At 38.3% G+C, this 27923-nt stretch overlaps 1 long non-coding RNA gene across 2 annotated transcripts; it reads left to right on the top strand.

The window, feature by feature from the left end:
* The first annotated feature begins 171 nt into the window (after nucleotides 1–171).
* Nucleotides 172–27377, top strand: LOC109493385. 2 transcript variants are annotated; one of them, XR_002147603.3, is made up of 4 exons: nucleotides 172–349; nucleotides 17201–17312; nucleotides 18580–18758; nucleotides 25836–27377. It is a non-coding gene; the product is annotated as an uncharacterized LOC109493385 (long non-coding RNA). The 2 variants fall into 2 exon arrangements; XR_006588190.1 differs by lacking the exon at nucleotides 25836–27377 and having other exon boundaries at nucleotides 18580–22384.
* Nucleotides 27378–27923: the final 546 nt, after the last annotated feature.

Raw genomic sequence — 27923 nt, 5'->3', positions numbered from 1 at the left:
GGAAGCTTGCAGAGTGGCAGACACCCGCAAAGCCTCTTCTCTCAACTTTCGACGTCAGGCGGGGCTGGTGGCCAGCGTCGTGCCCACAGGAGAGGCCAGCCCGCTGCGCCCCCTGCGCTTCCCCTCCCGGCCCCAGCGCGCTCTGCGCACTTCCTCCAACCTGCGCCGCGCAGCCCGCGCCTTCGGGGCGCCGCAGCTCACGCGGGGCCCACAGGCGTCCGCGCTACAAGCCCTCCCTTCCCGCCCCGCGCATAGAGGCCTGACGGGCAACTTGGGGGTTCCCCTAAGATGCCTCCTGCCCGAGGCCCATTTGTTCCGTCTCCTGACTCAGCAACTGTTCCACCACCCGGTGAGTTCCAGGCGGAAGGTCGGAACCGCCCTGCCCGGAGGGCAAGGAGAGAAGCAAGCGAGAGGCAGTCACGCCAGGCTGGTAGGGTGGCAGGTTGAATAAGCAGGGGAACCTACCGAGGCTTGTCCGGGGCCGCCGCAAGGGGAGTGCGTTTCCATCCCCGCCTGCAAGACTGTTGGGTTTATACAGGGTCGCTCACGGGGTGCCAGTCACGTACACAGCGCGGACCGTTTCCGTAGCGCTGGGCTCTCTCAAGGTTGCGCCCTTGAAGTGGTTCCGGCTACAGGGATAGTGAGCGGAACACACGTTCGTTCGGAGGCCAGGAGAGGGAGGGAAAAGCCTCTCAGTTGCCCCTTCCCCCCGGGGCCGGCTCGCAGGTCAACCAGAGGTCACGTTCCGCCGTTGACCTCTTCCAGCCACTGGACATTTGGTGCTGCCCTACCTGAAACTATGTGGCAATGTTGTTTTGATGAGATCAGAGAGATGGTGACTTCTGTCGTGCCGCAATAAAAATTTGGCAAAACCGTTACCCATGATTCTTGGGGGACAGACCCTTTCCATACTAAGACTATGGCTCTAGGAGACATGTTTGGAAAATGTCAGTGTTGGTGCGGTGCGCTGCGTATGCCGTGTAACAAGGGACTGAAAGGAGAGAATTTAAGCAAGAATTAACCGTGGCACGTTTCACAAGCAGAGAAGGAAAGAAAGTTCTGCTAAGGGGCGCCTGGGTGGGTCAGTCAGTTAAGCTTCCAACTCTTGATTTCTGCTCGGGTCAATGTCTCAGGGTTGAGTTCCAAGTCCTAAGAAGGGCTCCACACTGCCAATGTAGAGCCTGCTTGGAATTCTCTCTCTCTCTCTCTCTCTCTCTCTCTCTCTCTCTCTCTCTCTCTCTCTCTCTCTCTTTCTCTCTCTCCCTCTCTCTCCTTGCCCCTTACACTCTCTCTCTCAAAATAAATAAACAAGAAAAGAAAAGAGAAAAGAAAAGAAAAGAAAATTCTGCTAAAGGAAACTCTCAGCCCGTTTGCTGACAGTGCAGAATTTGGGGGTAGGACAGAATTGGAAAAACCAACTGCTCTATTCCCCAAACAAATAAGATGACTCTACACAGCCTTTCTCCAGAAGCTTGGCTTAGGTATTCTCAAATGTGACTCAGTCAGTGACAAAAGCAGATTAAGGACTGCCTCCTCACCAATGCCTATTGTTTCAAATGGCCTCAAGGTCACAAACAGTAAATTGAGGGGAACACGGATGGTCAAGAGCAGCAACCAACAAACAAATGAGAGTCTATACATCAACAAGACAGGAAGAGAGCTTTGAGCATGGTGGTTCTCAAATGAAACTTACTGGGAGCACTTAACTAAAAGTCTGCCTATAAGAGACAAGTTGGCATTACAAGTATGCCTTCCTGGGGCGACAAAGCTTTCACAGCTTGCTCTCTTAGAGATCCAGCTAGGAAACCTGGGGACTGTTTTATGGGTCAGTACGTTAACCCCTAAAGCCTTTGCCCCTTGTGGCATCCTTCTTTATCAATGCAATTCCCTTAAAATCTTAGTCAGAAATAAAAAGGCAAATATGGGAACCATAGAAACAATGAGCTACAGAATTTCACCATTGCTATGGATCAGTGATGTCTACGTTTTTCCCCATCTTCCATTTTCCAAACAGAAAAAATTGTATTAGGCTATTTTGATCCCACTCTACCATTCTTTATTGGGTGTGGCATAGGAAGTAGAAAAGTGATATTTTTCTAGGTCATAGGGGATCCAGGAGCCACTTCTAAGCCTGTCGGAACATCAACATATCACTCAGAGATCCTGGACTTTGAGTTGGATGCAGTTTAGTGGATGAGACTTCAGTCTTTGTTACTCGGGGCAAGATGATGTGGTCTCTGTGGGAAGAAGGGTGCACAAGGCAGATTGGGTGGTCATAGCAGTAGATTTGGGTAAGTACTATTCTCCTATTTCTTTTTAACAGTAGAAACTTCCCTTGTGTTTTAGCTAGGCATGGGGTTGCTTGGCTACAGACTACATTTTCCAGCTTAATTTACATCCATTTCCTTTATTCCTATAAATTTAAAGTTTATTTATTGCACTTACATATACATTAAGATACCATTCTCAAAGGGCCATCAAAGTAGACTGATTAATATATGAGGCTGTCTATAAGGAATGGTGGAATGAAGAGTTTAAAAATTAGTTGGATAACTCAGGCTGAAATAGTGTCAACAGGCAAAAAAAGACCATTATTTATCTGAAAATATTCAACAAGTTCTTTAGATAAGCCTTCATTTAATTTCTCTGTGAAGCAGTCACTTTAGTAATATTGCATTGGCCTTGATAAATGTAAGAACTGGTCTTTCTGTGTAAACAATAGTCACTTAGAGATCTAAAAATATGTGACTTTCTCAGCATATCTAAACTTTTATTAGACTTGGCTTACTGTGCATGTGTGCATATATGTGTTTATTTGTTTTAGGATTATATATGTGTATACACACACACACACACACACATATTAGGGTTGTAAATGTTTTTTTGAAAGGCAGCAAAATTTTAGCTTGAAAAGATAAGTTCATATATATAAAATAGTTGATACCTCAATTAAAATAAGCAGTTATTAGAAAAGAAGGAAAGGCTGTTTGAAATAGATTCATGAGAACTGGCCCAACAATTAATATCATATGCTTTGCTCATAATTTTCCTTTTTGGAAAACAATGAATAAACATAATGTCGTGTCACAATTAAGTACAGAAAATCATGAAAGTTAACATTTATTGTCGCCACTAAAACAACATTAAGTACTTTGGAGGAAGAACAAAGAAGTTGAGGAGATCCCGACTGCACAGTTCGGATGGTAGTATTGTTCAAAACATCTCAAGTACAAAGACTGGGTGGTCTGAGGCTCATGCTTCTGCAATGCTGAAAGAGCTAACCAGTGTTATGTATTCAGTATGAGAGGAGATAGACCGTTTACTTAAAAAAAAAAAAAAAGAACTTATATGGACTGTTTTAAAAATGTCTGACATAACAGTTAAGAATTTTAAAAATCATAAGGTTGCAGCTAAATAGAAAGAACAACACTTTTACAAAGACATAATTTTCACAAGGCAAATACATTTTTATCATCTTTTACGTATAATGTGTTCTAATGCTCCATAAATCCAGATGGAATATGGAAGTGTTTGGTGATTCTGATTTTACTAAAGCAATTGTTTCATGAACAAAGAAAATAACTCAGGATTACAAGGATGGTAAACTATTAAGGAGATCTGTGGTTGGAAAATCCATTTTATTAAATATCACATCAGATTTATTCCTTTACAGGACTTCTGGATAGAATATGAAGGACAGCATTTCTAAACTGATTGAGTATTAAATAATTCAAAACTCAAGAGTTGTGATCAAACAGATCTGTAGGCATATGTAAGTACCACTGAGGTGAAAGTGCCAACCACAGCAATTAGACTGAAAATTAATGTCTGGAGGTAATCAATGGAGGAACTGGCCACAGGTCTTCACATCTGCATCATCTTTGTTTATTGCCGTTGCTGGGTATCACAGAAAAACCAACTCATTTTTCAAAGGCAGAGAAGAGATGTTTCCCTCAATTTAGGCATTCCTAAATTAAATTGGAATCTATAGGAAGTGATTCTGTGCTCAGATCTTAAGCTGATTTTTATTAATGTTGCTGGCCAGTAATGAAGATAAATGGTAGGCATATTCCACTTAAGTCAGAAACTACAAATGCAAGGTTGGGACAGTTGGGAGTGATTAATTATATTCTCTCTGCAAGGGTTCATGGGGGACTGGGGTTACCTCTTCTTCTGATGGTGTCTCTTTCCCTTACACTAGCAGCACTGATATAGGAATTGGATATTTGACATTCTCTTCAGTATCTAAATGTGACTTAGAGGGATCATAATGAATGTTTCAAGGTGAGCCCATCTTGGACATGTTCCTTACATTCCTTACTGTGTATTATTCCCACTGGTAATTAAAATCCCAACAGTACCCGTTTTGGCAGTCATTAGTAGGATACAAGAACCTTCATTAACTTCTCATAAAGATAATTTTTCTGGATAACTGAGGGGTTAAATAGAAAAACCTGTTTCGTTTCAACCTAAGTGGCTAAAAAAAATCTTTGCAAAATGTATTAGTCTACTTTACAGCCTTGCTAAATAGGTATTGTAAAGATAATTTAATATTTCTTTTATGATTGATGACTTTACAGTGCCTTGGGGTCAGTATGAATTGTTGTTGAGGTAATAAGCTGTAGTATATTGAACTCTAAATCTGAGCTGACCAGATATTGGTTTATTTCATTGTGCTTTGCTTCTTTCTTCCTTACACAGAGTACAGAAAAGAAATTCACCGGTGTTATGATTCCAGTTAGAGCTTTTTATTATAAATGTGTGTCACATACTGTGTTTCTTAGGACAGGTGTGGCATGTAAAATATTGAAAGTTTTCAGTGTTCCTGCCGTACATCCTGAAATGGATGCACCCATGAAGCTGTTACTGAATGTGGGACGCTACTCCCTGCCCCACTCAGTTTATAGGTACCTCCGTGCTTTTATATCCTCCCAAATTGCCATGATTCCAATCAGTGACGAAATAAGCACAATTGTAATTGGACTGTCAGTATTACTAATGGTTCCATGGTCAAATTGGCAAGCATGACCGTTGTGCTCTGAATTCTGATCTTTTAATAAGGAGATAATAATAATGATTTACTGTCAAATTATGCTATCAATATAAAATACCATCCTCTAGAACAGTGGTGTCCCAATCCAAATATGCATATCTATACAAGCTTTCTCACCTTCTTTGGGAAAGACTAGAAACACAGCACGTAAGACTGCTCCTAAAGCTTCTTCTGCAATGGTGTAGGAAGCAGCTGTTTCTGTTTTTGTTTTAGGATCTTTTCATTTTGTTCAGACAAAGGAACCACAACTCTAAAAAATTCTTGGGGAACAAATATAGAAACTACATAATGGAATAAGGACTCCTCAAGAATACTATTTATAAGTTTTAAAGGGTTAATTCTCTTTGCACCATTGAAAATCGAAGAATGGAAACACCCATGGGAAATAACAGAATGCTGCGTGGTATTGGTGATGAGAGATATGTGAAGGTTGTTCCAAATGCTTCCATAACTTTTCTAACCTCAAAACCCAAAGTCCTTAGGCTTTCATTTTTGCTAAAATTTCACAACAGCACAACACACTCAAGAGTTAGGGAACTTTTGAAAATATCTCTTTTGAAAGAAAAAAGAGGGGTACCTGGGCGACTGGCTCAGTGGATTAAGAGTCCAACTCTTGACCTTGGCTCAGGTCATGATCCCACAATTCATGATATCAAGCCCCGCTTTGGGCTCGGCCCTAACATCGCAGTGCCTGTTTGGGATTCTCTTTCTCTCCCTCTCTCTCTGCCCTTCCCCTGTGTATTCTCTCTCTCTCTCTCTCTCTCTCTCTCTCTCTCTCTCTCTCTCAAAATAAATAAATAACTTAAAAAAAAAAGAACAAGGAAATTCCTCCTTTGTTATATCAAGGAATAAGATGTGGGAAAGGAAGTAAGGGAATAAAGGATAAAAATCATGTGTGGAGCACCTACTCTGTGAAGGACATTTTGATATGAACTTCCTGTATGTAACTGAATCCTCTTTTTAATCATGTGAATAATGTAATGTTAGCCCTTTATATATGTAGAAATTTATATACAAAGAAGTTGAGATTTAATGGTGTTAAGTAATCTGTTCAAGGTAATAATTTTTTAAATAGAAACAATAATTATCAATAGTTACTATTTATGGAAAGCCTCCTATATGTCTTTGTGCTTTACATACATTATATAATTTCATTTCCACCAGAACCAAATGGGGTAAATATCCCTCACTTTTTACAGAAGCAGACTGAGGTTCAGAGAGTTCTAAGTAACTCCCAATATCAAAGTAAAAGACAACTGCAATTAAAATTCAGATTTGACTGAGCCTAAAGCCTTTTTCATTTCCACTATACCAAACTTAAGTGGGAGAGATCTACATACCCTGGTTCCTGTAAGTATTAAGTCTTACAGATCCAATTCAGGTTGGTGCTAAATGGGAAGTTTTGCCCATCAATAAAAAATGGGATTTTCAGAATATGTAATGCACAACTTTAGGGCATTAAAAGGGATATCAAAGGGTGCCTGGGTGGCTCAGTCAGTTAAGCGTCTGACTTCTGTTCAGGTCATGATCTCACCGTCCGTGAGTTCAAGCCCTGCATTGGACTCTGTGCTGACCCCTCAGAGCCTGGAGCCTGCTTTGGATTCTGTGTCTCCCTCGCTTTCTGCCCCTCCCCCTCTTGCGCTCTCACTCGCTCTCTCTCCCTCTCTCAAAAGAATAAACATTTAAAAAAGTCTAAAGAGGGATATCAAGATGCATACAGCACAGTCTTTGCCTTGTAAGAATTTATGATCTGTAAAATACCCAGAAAAAAGACTAGCCTAGCAGGTTTATGAACTATACCAAATGGCTTCTAATAATAGCAAACATTTATTGAACACTTATTTGGTGCCAGACATTTGTTCTTAGATTTACCTGTATTAGCTAATTTATTCTATAAGCAAGATAGGTAGGTTGTATCATTATCCCACACCTCTCCTCCCCCATTTTAGATAAGAGAAAACTGAGACACTTCTCTAGCACTTAAGCTATGGAGATATTCTGAGGTTCAAATGGTCAATTTCCCTTAGGGGCATTAGTGAAAGATTTGGGGAAGTGGGAGAGGAGGTAGGCAGAGCTTTCCAGAGGCTTCAGAACAGATAAAAAACACAACAATAAAAATTTTATCAATTTCAATACCTTGTTAAGCCCTTCAGTAATAGTGGGAATTTCCATAATGGAAAAATTCAGGTATCCTTATATACTAGTGGACAATAACAAGAAAAAAAGAAGTTTAAATTTAAACTTCTAGTTTATCATTTAAAATCATTTAAAATCCTACATATCTATATGTAAAAAGCATAGGCCAAAAAATCCATTTTTTTAATATGAAATTTATTGTCAAATTGGTTTCTATACAACACTGAGTGCTCATCCCAACAGGTACCCTCCTCAATAGCCATCACTCACCCACCCTTCCCTCCCACCATCAGTTTGTACCCATCAACCCTCAGTTTGTTCTCAGTTTTTAAGAGTCTCTTATGTTTTGGCTCCCTCAAAAAAATCCATTTTTATTTAAATTTTAAAGGAATTATGGAAAGAACCCTTAGTAAAAAGACTGAACTCTTGATTAATAGGAGAAAAAAGAGATGGAGGAAAAGAATATAGATGACTTGAAATCATAATAAAATATCCAGGGGAAAATTTGGATAAGAAGCAGAAGTTTCATTGTTAGAACCTACTTATTTTACTGAGGGTCTCTGGATAACAGAGACAATAATAGGTAAAACTCTTAAACTCACCCCAGCTCTAAGCAGAGTATCTTTTTTTCCCAACCCTGTGCAGAAGATGGCATGGGGTGGAGCTGAGCATGAATCAGAATTACTCTGCTTTGCCTAATTTTACTGAGTTTCATTGGAGAGGTAAGTAGCACATATCATCTAATCTAAGAAACTGTGTATTGAATACATAACATTAGCCTAAATGCCACTAAGAAAGAAAAACTAAACTATCATAATCAAAGTATGCCAGATACTTCCTTATCATCAATTATAAGGCCATCCTGATTTCAAAAATGTTAGAATGTAAACAAATGAGCATATTCTAATCAATGAAATAGTATACAAGCCAATTTTCAACCAGATCTTAACCTCAGTCAGTCTGCAAAGCTATTCTGGATTAATGAAAACCTCACTATACCTATGACCAGGCATAATTAAGGCTAGAGAAGTGTAATCAATAATCTACTTGAAAAGAATAATATAACTAGAAAGAAATAGCAAACGGTTGTAAAGAGCATGGATTTTGTAATTAAACATGCTTGGCTTTTAACTCTGGCCCCATGCTGTATATATAAGATGAAAAAAATAATCGTTTAATCTTCAAATGTCTAATCTATAAGATGAGAGTAATAGTTGCTGGGTCATCAAGGTTCTTGTGAGGATTGAATAAATTCATTTATGTATAGTACTTACCACAATTTCTGGCACAGCGAATGATTCACTCAACAGACCCTCAGTAAAATAAGTGAGGATTTACAGGCTATTAAATCACGCCATCAGATGAGTTGTCAATATTAATATTAAAGGCACAAGGTTCTCTCTAATCCTATAAGTAAATTCATCGTCCCTTCCTTCCTCACTGATATCACCATATATTTCTCTAGTGATTGTGTGCCAAGGTATGGCACCAATGGAAATAAACATTGAACAAAACAATGAGTAACTTCCAAGCTGACTAATTTCTAGATAAACTGGTGAAATAAAAAATGCATTGATTATATCACAAATGCAAAAGTGAAGTATAAAATATTACAATTGATTTAATGAGTCCAAGATTTATGGATAATATTTGGTGTCACTATTGGTGGCCACAAATTTTAGTATATTAGTTTTTCTGAAGAATAATCTGTTGTAAGATGGGTTTTCTTTGCTTGTTTTGATTTGCTCACATCTCTTACAGTTATAATGATCTTTAGACTCAGATTTTGTTTCTCCCTAAGGGTATAACAGATTAAACTTTCTTATAATGTGGCTGATTACATTTCCCTACTTTAAATTCATTCTGATGTCTGTTGTACTGGACTGTAACTTAGAAATGCTCTAGTAGACTTGATTTTTTTCCTTTTTTTATCAGTAATAGGTGCTGTCATAATGACTTGTAGCCAATATGAATAAGAAAAGTTTCAGAAAATCAGACCAACAAAATTCTGGGATGTCAAAAAACACTTAACAGGCAAATTTCCCTCTGAAAGAAAATGCTTTTATGAAAACAAGGAGGGTAATTTCTTGGAGAAACCAGCTTTGAAAAACAAGACACTTGAAATTTTTAAAGAAGTGTCTTATTTTCAATTATATCATTGAAGCAAGGTTCACTTATTATATTTCATATCATTAAAATGAGTAGCTACCTGGAAACTTCAATATATGTTTAAGTTTTTAGTACTCTTTGGATAAATTCACATTGCCATGGTTAGAAATCATAAAAGTAATTTTGTTTATAGCAAGCCAAGTCAATGCTATACCTAATGGCTATTTCTGGTAGCTGTTTAAAATAGATAATTAATTAAAACCAAATTAATCCAAGCCAAATGAAGTAGATTATGTGTATTGATAGGAAGTACAGTTAAGTAAATATTCCATGTAGCCACATCCACAGCCTTTGTAGGAAGTGTGGTGAATCAAAATTAAAGCAACTACCATCAGGGGCACCTGGGTGGCTCAGTAGGTTAAGAATCTGACTCTTGATTTCAGCTCAGGGGGTGATCTCATGGTTCCTGAGATGGAGCCCTGCATCAGGCTCTGCACTGTCAGTGGGGAACCTGCTTAGGATCCTCTCTCTCTCTCTCTCTCTCTCTCTCTCTCTCTCTCCCCCCCCCTCCCGTCTGTATACCCCTGCCCCCACTTCAAAATAAGCAAGTAAACATTTTTAAAAATTATAATAAAGAACTACCATCAGATAAAAATCACCTAATGCTCTATTGCTTAGAATTTTTGTCATAATTATTAAACATTCAACATATATAAATAAAAGTGGTATAAATATAGATTGAACTCTGATTCTTGGATCCAATATGACATGTGGATGAAATTGGTGCTTTTGAAAGGATCAAAGAAACAATATAAAACCACAGAGAAATTATTTCAGTTCAAGCCTTGCTGGGCCAAACTAGAGTGTTTATGAGCCCCATGCCCCCAGGTACATAAAGAAATGAAGATCAACTATCAGGACCTCTTATTTATTTTTTTAGTGCATTTTTTTTTATTTGAGAGAGAGAGTGAGAGAGAAATCTTAAACAGACTCCACACTCAGTGCAGAGCCCAACATGGGGCTTCATCCCATGATCAAGAGTCAGATACTCAACTGACTGAGCCACCCAAGCATCCCAACTATCAGGACCTCTTAATCAGGAGATAACCTAAAAATAAATAAATAAATAAATAAATAAATAAATAAATAAATAAATAAATAAATAAATAAATGGAGGTAACCTGAGTTTCTGAAAGACGATTCTCCAGGACTTTCCAGAAATCTAGGGTAAAGTTCTGTACTTTATGTTTTTTATTTTTATTTTTTGATGTTTTATTTATTTTTGAGAGACTAAGTGTGAATGGGGGAGGGGCAGAAAGACAGGGAGACAGAATCCAAAGCAGGCTCCAGGCTCTGAGCTGTCAGTACAAAGCCCAACATGGGGCTCGAACTCAAGAGCTGTGAGATCATGATCTGAGCCAAACTCGGCTGCTCAACCAACTGAGCCACCGAGGCACTCCGTTCTTTACTTTATTTTTTAAAAATGTCTCTATGATTGGGAATTATCCAGCAATGCGATTGCTTCTCTCCTCCACCAGTTAGTAGCTATTACTGGGAGTACTGCTTGGAATGGCCCTCAAACTAGTCTTCCAACAGACTAGTTTAGATTATTCCAATAGAATAATGCATATCTTATGCAACCATCATAGTCTTAAAGGATGGCAGACATGTGGTCTAAGATTATCCAATTGGGTATTTTCTTTGGTGGACATGAATGAGGAAACATGTAGCCCTAAATTGGTGCTAAGTAGCCTTTTCATTCATGCCAATTCATTGCAGAGGGCAGATCCAAAGTGTTAGAGAGATGCAAGACCTTTTCTAAATTCTCCTCTATCTTTGAACATTTTAGTTGCATGGTACAATAAAGCCCATTTAGTATTTAAGCCAATTTGTTATAACTTAAAGCATCCTAACTGAAGCAGAGGGATGGGCTTTTCTGTTCATCCAGTACCTGGCTAAAGTCAGTAAGCATGCTTTCTATTTTCCAAGATCAAAGGTAAGAATTACAGACCCAGAACATGCTGTACCCTGAGAGCAGGACACCCTCTGATTTATCATCCCACTGAAAATTTGGACATATTGAGCTACCAATTTGTGTCCTTCCAGCTTCTGCTGCCTAAGCAATCTGCTTTAAGTTATCACATGAAGTTGTTACAATGAAGGAAATTTCCTTCCTAGCCAAGCAGATCTCGATATATTCTCTTAAAACAGCCAGAATGTCGATTTGAAAGTCAGGTTCCCCACCACCTTCTCACACTGCTCTCCTGCACCAATGAAAACCTTTGTGCCAAAATGTGAGCATTCCAGAAAATAACTGAGAATGGATAGGTTAATTCTTTTGCAGCCAAACTCCTGAGAATAAATAGAACACCTGAGACTTGTACTTTCAGTTACTCTCTGCATTTTAAGGAGATCTAAGCTTAATCGTTTTCCAAGTAAGAAAGAATGTAGCCAGGGGCACCTGGATGGCTCAGTCGGTTAAGTGTCTTGACTTCGGCTCCGGTTATGATCTCATGGTTTGAGTTCCACCCTGCATCCAGCTCTGTGCTGACAGCTCGGAGCCTGGGGCCTACTTCAGATTCTGTGTCTCCCTCTCTGTCCCTCCCTGGTTCATGCTCTGTCTGTCTGTCTGTCTCTAAAATAAATAAATATTTAAAAATTTTTTTAAAAAGTAGCCAGGAAGAGAAAAGAGAAGAAGCACATAGACGTCTCCCTCCCTTCAGCATCACCAAGATGGCTGATGCAGTCACCAACATTGGAATTCCAAACCAGTGAACATGAGCTTCCTTCTATCCCTCCAACCACAGTCTCCAGGACAGCCTGGGAAACTGTAAGAATCTTCTAATAGTCCCCAATTGAGCCACTGATCCCATAAACACAGCCAACAAGGAGAAGTGTGTGCTTTTATTTTCTTGAACAAAGTATACATGGATACATAAAGAGCCTCTCCATCCCTTAGTTCTCCATGTATTTGAAAACCATCAAGAGAAAGGTATCCCTCTGTGCTAGTGCACAGAAATAGAATGTTAAATTGAAATTTTCCTGTGGTGCCAGAATTAGCAAATATGAAAATCTCAATTGAGGTGTCAGATGAAGATACACATTTCCAGTAAACATTTAAATAAATATTTAAAACTTTTAATATAAATCAAACTCAATCACAGAAAGGGCATAAAAGGAGAGAGTTGTTCAGGTGCCCTGAGTCCCATTTCTCCCCAGAGAGAGGTTGAGGGAGCATCAGCTATTCATCGGCTGTTAGTAAAAGAGGCTTCAAAAAGATTACTGGTAAGGAAAAAAACCAAAATACAAATTAAAAACAAAATCACTGGGAAATCTTGGTATATGTTCACTTTCATTGAGAGACACCATTGCCCCCCTGACTTTTGACTTCACACAAAAGCTTCTTTCACAATATTAAAGGACAGTTTGCTGCTGCATTGAGCAAAGGGTACATATTTGCCTTGAGCAAAAAGTAGTTCATATGCACAGATGAGAGCTGAGGGTAGCTTATACTCAGTCCATCTAAGAGATGAGCAGTCCTTGACAGAGAGGAGCTGAACCAGATCCCTACCAACAGCACAAAGGGAAGTGGTGAGCCAGAGGAGGGAGGATTGTGTGTGAATTTCCAGCAACCCCTTGATCAAAACCCAGACCGATCAGAAATCAAAGTTAACACTCTAGAAGAGGAGGATCTTGGAAAGAAAGAAAATCCTGGCCGCGTCCTCCTCCACCAATAGCTTTCCAGTTGTAACAGGGCCTAGCTGAGGGAAGGGGGAAATTTTGAGTTTGGGAGTTTTGAATTTTATGTGAGATATGACTTTCTAATTTCAGACTTTAGTAATTAAGAAGGACTCTTGGGTATTTTATAGTTCATAAGAAAAATTTTGCAGAATTCTCTACTGGTCTTAATCTTCCACCAGAAGTTCTATAAATAGTATGAATCTTGCTTACCTCCCCAAACATGTTGAGGCTGGAGCAGCAGAAGTAGAACTAATGTTTCTGGTACACGTATTGTGTCCTGCGTGCTCTGATCGATGCCCCTGCTTATGTTACCCTGTGCCGCTCTTGGGGCATCCCTAGACAGGGTAGACCTCTGGACTTTTTTTTTTCTTTTTCCTAAGAGTGATTACAAAATTTATAGAAATAACCAAGTTTTCATTTGGAGGACTAGGGGCTTAAAAACTTTTCTCATTGAACATAGTTGAAAGGGAAGATGGACGTCCAGTATAAAGGTGTTTAATAATTTTTAAACATTATTGAGGATTTTAAAATATATTCATATAAGATCCTTGAGAAGGAGGAAAAGCTTTCTGTTAAGAACATCTCAGCACTACCAAGAGATCAAGAAATAATGGAAGGAAAGCCCCTTGGGAGCAAAAGGTTGTCCTTTATCTGATGGGGTAAAAGCTGCCTATTTTGGAGCAGCGGCAATATTCTAAGAGCTGGCGGTAGAATTCAGGTTTGGGCAAGACACGAAAGACAGTGAGACTTTAAACAGACCTTGTGGAAAGAGAAGATTTGTTGAATACATGAACAATATCCCATATATAATACCTAAGCTTTTGAAATTTGTTGTAATCAAACTGTTTCCTCATATTCATATAATTGGATTTAGATAACAATGAAACCTCACAAATATATAAAGTAGCACATGCTTGTTTACTACTATAAAAGTCTGGTATTGTTATCAATACACATTGTAAGACTATAGTCTTGTTACTTCCGAAGGGCTCAAAGAAAAGTAATTATTTCAAGGTATTTCTGTGAAGTAGGTAAGAGAGCTCATTATTATGAAAATAAATAAGGATTTCAACAGATTTGAAATGATTTTCCCAACTTCACACAATGAATTGACTCATGGCAGCTAAAATTAACTGCCTCTTTCTTGATTTCTAGCTCAGTGCTTAAGAACATTAGTAAGCCTGTTTACCATTTTTTGGTACAATCTTTAAAATGTACAGTCTGTATTCATTTTCAGTAATTCAACAAGTATTTATTTGGTACTTATTCTATCCAAGCGCTGTGTTAGAAGATGTCATGGAGATTTAAAAGTTATAAACTATCAAACACCTATAAATATTAAGGATGCTGGTAATTGTGAGAAATCTCATTAAGTGATTTAATTTTTTACTAGTACATTATTTCAATATTATGTTTTCTAAGGATGGAAGAAGGGAATATGGACCTATAAAAGATTTTGTTGATTCACTTTCAGGTTCTACTCAGCCAACATACACTCTATCTCAGTGATTATGAACAACAACAAAAATGTTTTATTTTGGATGCTAAACGTTTATTCTGCTTTCATCCAAATATTTAATTCTTTATTTATTTGACTATGTTTTTTTAAGATAGAACTGAACTTTGCAAAAATTTTAGTTGCTTTGCATTGCTCTTGCTTTTTGTTATTTTTTATACATTAATTTATTTTTATGTCACTACAGTTGACCAAGAAGTGGTTCTTTCTGTGTTTTCTTTTCTAATCACAAAACAGCATTACCAGAAATCAACCTAGAATGGATTCATGTAGTCACTGATGCCTCTTTCTCTGTGTTAGTTGAACCATGAACTTTTTTGTTTAATTTTTTTTATTTATTTTTGAGACAGAGAGAGACAGAGCATGAACAGGGGAGGGTCAGAGAGAGAGGGAGACACAGAATCGGAAGCAGGCTCCAGGCTCCGAGCCATCAGCCCAGAGCCCGACGCGGGGCTCGAACCCACGGACCGCACCGACTGAGCCACCCAGGCGCCCCTGAACCATGAACTTTTTAATCAACATCCACTGTGTAGCATATGGGTAAAGATGTAAAGATACCTTTAGTTGTCCCTTTTTTACAAAATCATTAAAAAACCAAACTCATAGACTATGTCAGAAAACCTTATTATGCTGTCTGTGCTGTTTGTACAAACCAACATGGTTTCTCCACACTTAACCTCCCCTATTTTCAGTGGTGGAAAGCCTGACCATTGCTTTTCTCTGAATCCCTTGCCAGTTGGATTCCAGATTATATTTTGCCAATGAGAGGCCTTCATGCAGAATTTGAAAGGTGCAAGAGAGAAAGCACAATTCATATAATTGTTCCTACATCAAGATGGGTAAAAACATGGTCTTCAGCAGATTTGAGCTTCTGCAGTGACCTCCAGGTGTTTCCTAGTGAATCACCTACTTTAGTATTACATTTGTATAATTACTAGTAATTTTTTGTCTCTTGAAACTCCCTGCCACTCTGTAAGGTAGTGGTGAATCTGAGAGTTAACAGAGCTCTCCCATGACCTTTGCTTTTCCAGGCATTCTAGCAATTAGGAAAGCTTCTAATGCCCTCTACTAAATCCTCTCCTGTCTGAAATATTTCAAGTAGCTGCTCTTGTCCAGTAGGAGTCTCTGAGAAAATATTTGGTACTGAAGTGGTCCTAAAAAATAGACTTTGAAAATGAGAAGGATCTGGGATAGTTTGTGCCTAATTAAATTTGAACTTAACGTAACCTCAATGTCATGGTCCATGGCATTCAAAGACTTTTAAATAATCATTAACTTATCACTATTGTTGTCTGAAATGAAGTGGCTATTAAAGGCAAGGATTTGGGATACAAAGAGGCTGTATAATAAAACAATGGGTTGTAAGTGATGACTATAGGGCCTATAGGGTAGCCTATCTGCTTCTGATGTATCACTTCTTTCTACAAAGAGAAATTGAAAAGCTCAGGATTTTACTTTTTTTATTTTTTTATTTATTTTTTAATTTTTTTATATAGAGAGAACGTGAGCAGGGGAGAAGGGCAGGGGGAAAGAGAGAGAAAATCTTAAGCAGGCTCCACACTCAGCGTGGAGCCCAACACAGGGCTTGATCCCACAACCCTGGGATCACGACCTGAGTCAAAATCAAGAGTCAGATGGTCAACCAACTGAGCCTCCCAGGTGCCTCAAAAAGCTCGGGATTTTTAATTTTCAGTTCATAGCATAATCAGAAAACAAAAGAAGTTCCTAAAATTTCTCCTATTCTTATAGCCAAATATATGGCTGATATATTTGAAAACTGAACTCAAAGTCTGATGATGCATATTTCAGAATTACAAAGCACATTGAATTCACAGCTTTGCTTGGTATCTTATATGAAAGTTAGGGTACTTATTGAAAAAAAGCGGGGATTTGAGGTAGATTCTGACAGATTTGAGACTTCACATTCTACTGTGCCTTCTTAAAAGTGGAAGAAACCCTTTCTCCCCTGTCTGAAGAAAGCATGAGGACTATACTTGAGAAAAATGACCTTGCTTGGGATTGCTGACTCTGCACAAGATATGTCTCATCAACTTGCACTGCTTCCAGACTCATAACTACACTCAGATCACAGAAGAATGGGTATGAAGTCTTACTTCAGAGAAAATAGCTTATCCATCAAAAACATTGGAAGATGTTGCTAATTTATATTGATGAAAACCTGGGGCGAAATGGTATGAATGGATCCTGAGGGTCCTAGAACAGGGAGACAGAAACAAATTGTTGGAATAAGTCATATTTATCACCATTATTGCACTTTCCTGGAATTTGTGGATTAAATATGTTTGCTGTTTGAGTATGCAATTGTGGCTCACCAGATTACTTGGTCAATAGACTAAAATTTGAACTCCATAGTGGTCGAAGCTAGATAAGATTCAAATGCAAGAATTTCTAGGATATAATATAGATGAAGGTATACAAAGAAAGACAGAATGCTAGTACTAATTTATCAAGTGTGACCTGCCATTCATCTCCTCATTGTGTTACCTGGATGGGCTCCAAGGACATTCCTTTATCAAAGCACTAAGAAACACCCCATAATGCCACGCATGATTATAACAAGTAACTTAATTGAAACAGGCTTCCTAAGTTCAGTGGGGGATAATGAGATAACTGTCTCCTTACAGAGGCCAAGTGGCTGTTCTTAAGCTTGAAGACCAGAGACAAGTGGACATGATTCCCCAAATGGGCAGCAGGTTAAAATCAGAATGAGTTCAGCCACAAGAAACATTGGTGGAGGTGAGTAGACCATAGTGTCCACTGGACTGAAACAGAACTGCTTCTTACTACTTACTTGATTTTTATAATTTAAACATTTTAGGTTTCATTTTCAGATTTGGGGAGCAATAGAGCTATGGCCTCTCGCCCAGTTCTCATACTCAGAGGCCTTGGGATGAAGAGTATACCAGGTTCTTTTGAAGAAGTACCCTGTGTATGTATAAAATAATAAACTTGAGCCTTCCTAGAGATTCCTCAAAGGGACCTATAGTTACCAACCAGAGTGATTTTACATTATATAAAATGAGGTAATAGCCTCACTTTTTTTTAATGTTTATTTTTGTGACAGAGAAAGAGAAAGAGCACGAGTGCGGGAAGGGCAGGAAGCAAGGGGGAGACACAAAATCTGAAGCAAGCTCCAGGCTACAAGCTGTCAGCAAAGAGCCCGATAAGGGGCCCAAACCCATGAACTGTGAGATCATGACCTGAGCAGAGGTCAGATGCTTAACCAACTGAGCCACCCAGGTGTACCTCCTTACTTTTTGAATGCATAGTAGGCAAAATTAAAGTCTGCCAATGCCAGAATACCCACATTGGTTCTTTGACTTGTGGGATATTGGGAACAGATGATTATTAGTCCCTGACACTATCTTCTGTCTTCCAAATTGTAAAGTAAATTGAAGGAGGGCACAGACTCATGCCACCAAAACAGTACCAGAGTTAGGCAGACATAGGATTCCTATCATATCTACATTTAACTGAATTGATGGCCACAGAGAAGGACAGTAGATTATTATAAACATATTCAGGAAGTTACTCCAATTGCAGCTGTTTCTCCAAACGTGATCTCTTTTTTGGCATAAATGAACACCTCCTGAGATCTGCTGTTTAGCTATTGATCAGGCAAATGCTTTTTCAATATGTTATTAAAGAAAAAAACACAGCAAAGAGATTTGGTTTCTCTTAGTAGGGCAGCAGTATATACTGTCTGCCTTTCTGTCATAATCAAATCCCCAGGACCTGATCATTTACCTATCACATAGGGTGTTTTGTTGATCCACTACATCGATAGTGGTGGCTTGCATTGTCCATGATGGAAAAATGGTCTGTGTAAACTTCTCTTAACTTGTCATGAATCCTGTCCAAAAGACTTGTCTCTTGTGTTTGAGCAAACAGTGTCCTGGGACTTTTGGTTATGAAAAGGCACTAAAATAAGAGAAAGTAAGCTACATGATTTGTTGTAACTTTTAAAAAATCAATTTTTCTTTTCTTCTTTTGGTATCTCCAGAGAGAAGAGTTTTAGAAAAGTTCTGGGACTTGAGGAAAAGAGATGACAGAGAAAGACCTCCATAGAGAATGAGAGCATCAGTCAACCACAAAGCACAAGGCACAGAGGCTGTCCTCAAAAGAACGATGGAGTCCATGAAGGGAATCCCTGTGGCTTCGAAAGGGTGATATCTGACACTGGTATGCAGGAGTTAGGTGTTACTGCTCCCTGCTAGCACCGTCATCCATTAACTTCCTACATTTGAGAAAATCTCCATACTTTGTAAAAATGTACAACAGTACACCAAACTATGGGTATTTTTAGTGCTGCACCCATCACCTGGCACGTAGTAGTTAAGAAAAAAGAAAAGGGATAAATGACTGGATTAGTGGAGCTTTGGGGAATGTCTACATGACATTTGGACTGTGCCTTGGATAAAGTATGAGGAGGGAAGGCTGTTAGATATGTAGATAAAACAACTATAGGTTAAAAAAAACAGAGAGCAAAAAAGATTCAGAGTTCAGAGTAGGCAGTGTATCCAGCACCATGTATTTAGGCATACGTGCCCTGTGCCATTTGAGGAATCCTTAGAAATACTGGGGAAGGAACGACACTGAATTTCCATCAGTGGGTTGGGATGGAAGCTTGTGTAACTGTATGAGAGTATCAAAGGAAAGGTTGGCTTCCAGAGGCTGAAAGACTTGGGGATGTTAGGCAACATGTAATAGATTCATTTCAGCTAAGCCTCATAAATGTGCACTCAGCTTCGCAAGAGTTATAAATTACTGACCTAGCTCTTGTCTGCAAAGGGAAAATGCAAAACGGAAGGTGCACAGTCCGATTTGAGGTCAAACCAGTGTGCAACTGAACAGAGAAGCCCTACCAGCTGCCTATGTATAAATGCCATCTGACAGGCTTTTACATTTTATGTTGGACCCTTGAAAGAAGAGGATCCCACTCCACTGGAGACTGAACATTGTTATTTGCCATGGGTGCACAAGGACCCGGAGCAAGTCATGAATGGGGCACTAAGTCTGTTCGTGCAGGGGCCCAGATGGAGAACTATGTCTGTGGGAGCAGTGTTCCCAGGCACACAGATGTTCTGCCTTCTCGTAGCTCTCAGAAGGGCTGTCCACTCAGACATAGCCCCTATTTTCTCTGTTCTCCGAGGAGGCCCAGGGGATGAGTAGCAGAATGGTGGTACCAGGGCTATGGAAACATCCTACTCCCATGTCAGTTAAAAAGCAAAATGTTGTATGACAAAGCTTCACTGTAACAAAGGACCAAAACATCCTTTCTGGATGTTTCCTCTCCAAGAGTTCTAAGTTTGTTTTTATATCTCGGTACACAGTTTGTGCTAAGCACTAGCAGACTGGGCTCAAATTTTCACGGTAACAAAACTGAGGTGTACAAATAGTAAATTACTTTATTTCTCCATAACTGAACTGAATTTGGCCCCCGAGCCAAATTTCTGCTGATAGTGGTGAATTTTATGTGGAAATCGAGGCTCACTCTCTCAAATCAGTGATTACTTAGTACTTTCAGTTATAAATTCATGCTCTTTTTGGTAACTTCTCAGACTATCACAATGTGTCCCCTTCTCTTTCACATCTCTCTCCAAGGGCCATCTATATTCTGAGTGTGTGTGTGGCAGGGGAGGAGGGTATACCATCTTAAGTTTGGAAGAAAGACATTTAATCTAGAACAGTGCTTTTCAAAGTGAGGTCCTCAACCCACAATATCCGTGCCACCCAGGAACTTGTTAGAAATGTCAGTACTTGGACCCCATTCGACATAGACCTACTGAATCAGAAACTCTGGATGAGCGGTCCAGGAATCTGGGTTCCAACAGGGAGTCCAGCTGCTTCCGACGTTCCCTCACCGTTGAAAGCTTTGGTCCATAGTGATCAGCATCCACCCACCTTGATTTCTGATGAGAGGTATGATCATGGCTGGCCTTTGGTTTTGTGGCACCCCACTCATTGCATGCGTGACTGAAAATGCCCTTCTCTGCTCATGGGCCAAATATGTGCTCATTCTGCTTCCTCCTTAGCTTGACCGGGTGCCAGACTTGCCCGTCTCAGAGCTTGCAACACTCTTACATGCGGTTCTGTAGCCATTTCTACTTTCCAACTTGTGTTCCATGCTCCATATAGAGTTTATCTCAAGAGTTGAGGTCTCCCTACTGTATCTGGAATCTGTGAGATGCATCTCTTTCCTGGATTCCCCCAAACATCAGTGGAGTTTTGATCATCTGTACTCATCAGGGATTGACCTGAGGAGAGGGCAGGATGGAAGCCCTGATTCTCAACCTCCTGAGCCTTAATTTATTCTGCTATTCATTTCTTTACCTTTCCTCTCCTTCTCCTCCAAGGTCAGGAAGTTGTCTTTTAGTTTGTTTTGTTTTTTTGCTTTAGTTTTGTTCTTTGCTTTTTAGTTTGTTTTGTTTGTGTGCTTCCGGTGGAAAGGAAAAAAAAAAATCCTGGCTAGACACATAGACTTCTAAACCTACCCTTTTTGATAAGACCCATGCTGTTTATACAAATCTCTTTTTTCTCTCTCTAATAATGTCCACTTCTATTATTGAAAAACTTAACCTGCAATTCTACTGGCCCATGAAAAGTTTCAAAACCTTAGCATTGACTGGTTTTTTGCATCTTTGTTGCAATAATCCTCATTTTCTTTTAGACAATGATACCCCTAACTGAATAGAGGAAGATGAAGTATAAGGATGTGTAGAAAAGCAAACCCATTAATTAAAATTTTAAGATATTATCATACCACACCTGAATTAGAAACACTGAAAGTTTCGTAAGTATACTACCTGATTCTAGTCACTTCACACTGAAATCCTTCTATTAACTAATTCTCCTAAAACACTCCTTTTAACATATCGTTTTCCTCCTTGGGTTCTTTCAATAGGTACCTTTTAGCAGAAGTTATAGACAAATATTGATGCTTATTCATTTTCCATGCACACATACAATATTTGAAAATGAATGAATGAATTCCAAACCACGACTGACCTGGTCTTTACTCTTGTACTAAACAGTATTTCTAACATATCACTTACTCCCACAATACTAAGCCTAATTTACATCATAAAGAGATTTCATATTAAAAATGTAGTCCCCCTTGGTGGGCTCAGCCTAACTCCTGACTCCAGGACCTAGCATCAATCTTCAACTTTGGTAAGGAAAATTTAAGCAACGTCAGACCAAAACTCCAGACTCAGAATCAAGTCACTCCAATGGCCCATCAGGCCCTGTTACAATAAGGTTTCTGCTTTATTCTCAAGAATCAGTCTCTATCATAATTCCCAGTCATTATATGTTTGGCTTTCTTTCTATTGAAATTCAGCAATGGCAGTAACATTAAGTATTCAGTGATACTGTTATAATTCATTGGGGTTTTTCCTTTTTTTTTTTAATGTTTATTCATTTTTGAGAGACAGAGCGTAAGCAAGGGATGGGCAGAGAGAGAGGGGGACAGAGGATGTGAAACAGGCTCTGCCCTGACAGCAGCGAGCCCCAATGCGGGGCTCGAACTCGTGAACCAAACCGCAAGATCATCACCCAAGCTGAAGTCAGACATTCAACCGACTGAACCACACAGGTGCCTCTGGGATTGTTCATTTTATTGGTGCTATTAAAGTATTTCCAATGACATTTGCAAATTCAGGTTTTCCTCCCTTCACTATAGCACTGGTGCTCTGATGTGACCCAAAATGTATTTCATTTGCTAGGATTTCACAGGGCTAGAAGACTGAGCCCTCTTTAGTAATTTATTCCAACACTATGGATTCAATAAAATGGTTATATCTAAATTTAGAATAATCATAATTTATATACTTGTATAGTGTAATATTTGGCTTAAAGGTTTTTTTTTTCCATTAAATGTAATACATAAAGGTTACAATGCAGTTTCTACGTTACATTTCTAGTCTTCTGTATTTCATGTTTCACTGCTATATGAGATTCAAGGGGAGCTATCATAGCTCTTTAAAAATTCCTCATAACAGAGTCAAACTTTCTACAATTCCGGCTGTTCTGTTTGATGACAAAATCATTCCCAACTGTTGTCCCAAGTATTATAGAGTGTTTCATTGTAATGATGTGTCCTCTTCTGTTCTATATCACCACTTCTCAATGCACTTCTGTAGGGGGATTGTGGCAATACAGTAGTGCTTCGTGATTACTTTGTGGTTCTCTGTGACTCCTTTGAAACCCTCTTTTTCTCACTCACTCTCCCTCCTGGCAGCCTTTCAGGTTGGAGAAAGATCCACTTGTTCAAAATTACCCATATAGCCATGCGTTGAATTAGTTATAGAGAAAGGATCTCTGTTAAAATCGAATGACTCCATGATAGCCACATTCTGGTCTCCCGGAGAGCTGCATGAAAAACTAAAGACATAGATTAGCTAACATTCTCTTATAAATATAACGTATGAAATGCACATTCAAATGTGTGTACCTAATATACTTCTACTATGATCGTGCTAATTCTTACAAAGTTGTTTTAAAAATCTGAAATAAATATGGTATCTAAAATAATTATAAATAACTCAGATTTTATGTCACAGAGTACCATTTTGAAAATACATATATTTTAGAATATTTGTATTCAGCGCATTTTGAAAAGAATCAAGGCCATTTTTTAAAAGTATGTAAAATAGTATACCTATAGAGAAGCTGATGTGAGTCCATTTTTAACCTACAATGATTTTTACAGCCAAATAATAGGGCTTTGAATAAAAGAACTACTATAATTAACTCAGTTGTCAATGAAAGCAATTTTTCCAGGGCATCTATTCATACTTTGAAATATTTATAAATACCCTAGACTTTTGTCATTACTATGGCTCTTTAGAAAATAATACCTATTTGCACCTGAATCTTTCTTTAATCCTTCATTAAGGAAACTATTAAAATTATTTATCAGATGTATTATAAGAAAATAGCATCATGTAACTAATATTGTGACAAGAACTTTTGGAGACGTTGGTGCTTTTTATTTGCAAAATCAAAACCACAGTTACAACTGTTCTTATGTCAACAAAATCTATTTCATTGTCTGTCTTAAACTGTTATCTGAACTGAGAGCAGCCTTCTGACCAAAAAGGTCTTTACGTTAATTTAGTATTTCGGCTCTGACAAAAATTTACTAAAGCTAAAGAATTTACTTAAATTTAAAAGTCGCCATCAACACATTCAGTAGATTCACCAGGTATAGGAAAAAAATTTTAATGATGAAAATTATAAATTACACTCTTACACACAGGTCTATTTACCAAATCATAGATTAAGAAGTTGATTTTTTAAAGCTTCTCTATAACGTAGACAAATATATCTTCCCTTACTTATTTTTTTACGTAATTAGCTTTAAAAAAAAGTCAAGATGAAATATTCATAGCAGTAAAACTGAAATATGAAAGCACTAGAGTATACTTTAAAGAGATTATGGTATTTTGTATTAAAATGTTTCTAGTCTTTAAGTCTTCAATGAAACGGAAAAGACACTAAGCCTTGCTGAGATAAAGTCTTCTTCATACCCTGCTGTTGAGAAAGAGCTCCACTTTTCTTCACCCCATGCTGCTTGGGATGTAATTGCTTGGGAAGGAGAGACTAAAGAGGGAGAGTGTGCAGAGGGGATAGTAAAGGTTCATGCTCCTGGTGCTTGCACTTTTTGAAATACCAACAACACCGGCCCGGCCATACCGCACATACCTGGTGAAGGTGGCCTGGGTCGCACCCAAGAGCAGCTGAAGCAGGTTATAGGAGAGCATCCAAAGAAGGAATAGAAGAGGATGCTAATGTGGCAATTACATGAGCTTCTAACTGGGAAATTAGCAAGCAATTCAGTCTTCAAAAATAAATCTATGTGAACCAACTAAAAGAGCAGTTTTGTTAAGTGAATGTAAGAACATTTCCTTTCGCTCCAAATGTTTGGCATCATGTGAAAAAAGCTGTTGATCAAAGGTCTAGTTTTATTTTTAGAACAGAAAAGAGAATGTAGTTTGGGTACAGTGTGTCTGAAAGAGAGAAAAGAGCCTGGCTAAAAGATTTGACCCCAAACTTTTTCCTTTCTTATAATGCGTATGTACAGCATGCGAAACAATGGTGGAAATAATTAAGCTGGTGATAATTTTTCCATCTTTATACTCTTAAAAGGCACATCAAATTTTTTGATCATGCTGGAGTTAAAAAAATTATTATTTTCTAGCTAAATTTAAGGGTCATCAATCCCCATTTAATCTATAAAGGACACTCTTATTATCACGAGGCCTTCTTTACAGCAAAGAGATGTTATGAAAAAAGACTGCATGGGGAGATGAATTTTATTCCCTATAGACCCCTAACAGTTTTGCTATACTGATTTCTACTACTTTATGAAGTGTATGTCCTCCAGGCAACTTAGCTATGCAGCTGAATTTCCCAGATGCCAGACTGCAGGCTAGCACCCTTTGCAGCAAATTTTTACTAATTCACAGAATGTTTATTTCTGGGAAGGGATTCAATTTTCATCACCTGATGCAAACTTGTGGCTCTCTGCTCGTGGCCCGAGAAATCCTGGTGGTCAAGCAATAAGATCTAGAGTTCAGCCACTCAGGCTCAGGTCCCTGCTCCTACTGGGTACCACTCCCTCCTTACCTCCTCCACCACCTCCTCCTACTCCTGTCTCTCCTAGGATTTTCAGGTGCCTCATTGAACATGAGTGGTGTAGTATCTGTGCTTTAAGTTTATCCAACCTTGATTACAGGCTTATTCTGAACTAGACACTGCCCAAGACAGGAAAGTCTCAAGGTAAGTAAGAAACTAGCCCTTGTCCTGAAGAGTTTATGGTAAACTGGAGCTCATCCAACACTAACAGACAAGGGAGAACTATCCACAGGGAAGGACCGCATAGCACTAGCCACCAAGGTTTCAATCATAAATTCCTGGAGGGGGTGTCCTTGAGCTAGTCTTGAAAGATGAGGACAAATTGGTCCCTTGATGAAAAGTGGAAAGGGCTTTCAGGCCCAGATTATAGTATAAATGAAGATCTCAAAGGTTACAGTACTGTTATGTGTCCCCCCAAATTCATATGTTGAATCATTAATTCTCAACATGACTGTATTTGGAGATAAGACTTACAGAAATAATTAAGGTTAAATGAAGTTATAAGGGTAGGGTCCTAATCCAACAGGATTGTTGGCCTTATAAAATGAAGATTGACCTCTCTCTCTCTCTCTCTCTCTCTCTCTTTCTCTCTCTCTCCTCTGTCTTTCTCTCCCGAAGCACACACACTGAGGAAAGGACATGTGAGCACACAGCAAGAAGACCATTTGCAAGCCAGGAAGAGGGCTCTCACAAGATCCCAATCATGCTGGCGCTCTGATCTCTTCCAACCTCTCGAACTGTGAGAAAATAAATCTCTATTGTATCGCCACCCAGTCTATGGTGTTATGGTAGTGAAAACAGATGAAGACAGGTGCTCCCATGCATTTGGGCTACTTTAAAAAGGAAGTTTATTAGACTGTGAAGCTTGAGGCCAGTAATGGGTGAGATGATACTGGAGATGTAAGGACATTAGAAAGAGGAGAAAAGAAGGGGAGAGGGAATAGAAACAGACATCACTCCCCATAGAATCTTTGGATCAGGAGGAAAGGGATCATTTCTAGGGCGCCTGGCAGCACATTATGAATTTGGCATCCATAGAAGGGAACCCTTAGCATCCCCCACTTCCTTATCATTCTGCATGGTGCATGCAGAAGGGTCAACTTCATTCCATTGAGCTGGTTTCCCAGACCCACTGGAATTCTGATTCACTTCCACCTTGGCTCCATAACACAAAGAAACTGGAGAATTTAGGAATACTTCCCTTGGCCTTCAACCCGTGACCACAGTGTTCCAACAGCTGTTGCAAAATGTGATGGCAGAGAATGAAGCTAATACTGAAAACTCAAAATAATTGGCATTATTAGGATAATAAAAATGCAGCAGCTTAAAAACTCTAATCTCCTGGTAAGAGGACTATGTATAAATATAACACTGGCAAAGTTTACAATTAATAAACAAGGTCCTCTGTGTTACTATTTTGATTAATGAAAAATAGTTATGAATATATCTTAATAATGATGAAATATCCACTAACAGAATTAAACACAGGAAGTCTGCTTTCTAAAGCATTGGAAAGATAAAAATAAACAAAATAGCCTATAGAACAGAAGCCAAATGGTAAACAAACAAAAACTAGGCAACAAAATTATCTAAGACCAAACAAATTAATGAATATAGTTTAGACAGCTCTATTCAATGTTTCTCTGGAACAAGGGAGAGACATGCTTACTGTCATTTACAAAAGGATCAGGTTCACTAAACTCAGGGTTCCTCTCCTGTAAGATATCACTGTGTGTGTAGTTGTCATCTAGTTCTCTTTACCTTGTCTTTTGGAAATCACAGCCTGAAAAACTTACATAAAAATGATGATACTCTAGCCACTGTTGCTGCTGTGAGTGATAAAATCCTTTCTCTCTGACCCCAGAGTTGCATATCTTCTCCCAACATTTGTACAACCATGGAAGCTAACTTGTTAGCCATCAAGTGGGGTAAATTCTCAACTTTCCACAGTTCTTGACATTATCAGTAACTTTTTTTCACATAAAATATGTAAGAAGCATGTATTAAAATTGATACCAAACCAAAAGCAAAGTCAGTAATTCAAAGAAACCTAAATGATGCACCATATTAAGTGACAACAGTGGAATAAAAAATATAAATTTTTCTGTACTGAAAACAAGGTTCAACCCCTTAGAAATGAAAACATACTTTCTTAAAAAACTATTGAACCAAGGAAGAGGTAAAAAGTAATAAAAATATTAAAAGTGGTATTCAAAAGTGAATTCATATGTATCAGTATTCTCTGTACATTGTGAAGAATGCAAATAAACTAAATTTTAGAAGAAGAAAATAAGATCATTTTAAAATAAGGAAAGAATTAGGTCATAAAATTAATTGAAAAGAAAATAAATAGAGAAAAATAGAATAACAGCAAATGTCCACTAACATTATTAATTAAATTAATAAAATTATGAATTAATTAATAAATTATTAATTAATTAATAAAAGCAAATATTAAATACAATTATGCAATAAACACAATATGACAGTACTTTTAGAAATAAATAAAAATACTGCCAATGATACCAATAGAAGAAAAAAGTCAACATATCTACAAATAAATATGACTTTTAAAAATCACAAATAAAATTTAGAACTTAACACTTCATAAGAATAAGATCATCAAGTAGGATTTACTTCAGGAGTGGAAAAAGGATCAATATTACATAATTTATTGTTATAATACATTAAAGCATTAAGTCAAGA

The sequence above is a fragment of the Felis catus genome, chromosome D3, assembly GCF_018350175.1.
Source record: "Felis catus isolate Fca126 chromosome D3, F.catus_Fca126_mat1.0, whole genome shotgun sequence".
NCBI classification, from domain to species: domain Eukaryota; kingdom Metazoa; phylum Chordata; class Mammalia; order Carnivora; family Felidae; genus Felis; species Felis catus.
This window is presented reverse-complemented; position numbering and strand designations above follow the sequence as displayed.